Source organism: Nerophis ophidion, linkage group LG21, assembly GCF_033978795.1.
Source record: "Nerophis ophidion isolate RoL-2023_Sa linkage group LG21, RoL_Noph_v1.0, whole genome shotgun sequence".
NCBI lineage: Eukaryota > Metazoa > Chordata > Actinopteri > Syngnathiformes > Syngnathidae > Nerophis > Nerophis ophidion.
This window is the reverse complement of record NC_084631.1, coordinates 28,990,594-28,991,130: the sequence shown is the minus strand read 5'-3', so window position 1 is coordinate 28,991,130 and position 537 is coordinate 28,990,594.

The following is a 537-nucleotide window of genomic DNA, read 5'->3' as shown; positions in this document are numbered from 1 at the left end:
TATATATATATATATATATATATATATATATATTATATTTATATGTTGGTGCTATTTGGTGGAACAAACATTTCTATTTTTGATTATGTATATATGTATATGCACATATATATAAATATATATATATTCTATCAACATTATTTTTCAGCATTTGCAGCTACATTGATTTCACATAAACATGTATTTAGTTTTTTTTTAAAAACATTTTGTTTATTGATTTTCTTCGACATACACAACCAACAGTGAAACAACAAACACATGTCCAATGTTTTTTTTTTTTTTTTGTATTTTAACACACGATGACGTCTCCTTTTTACACATAATTCCATATTCAAATGAGAGAAAACAACTGGGCTTCGTTCTGAGAAAAACTTACAAATGTATGTTCAGTCAACACACGCAGGACGTTTCTCCAATAATCGTTCCGGCACTGGAAAAAAACATCTTCAATCTGCTTCTCGATGACTGTATCGCACTTTATTTGATGTATTTGGCGTTTTATGAGCGCTTCTCGCGTGGAATCCTCAGTCTGCCGCC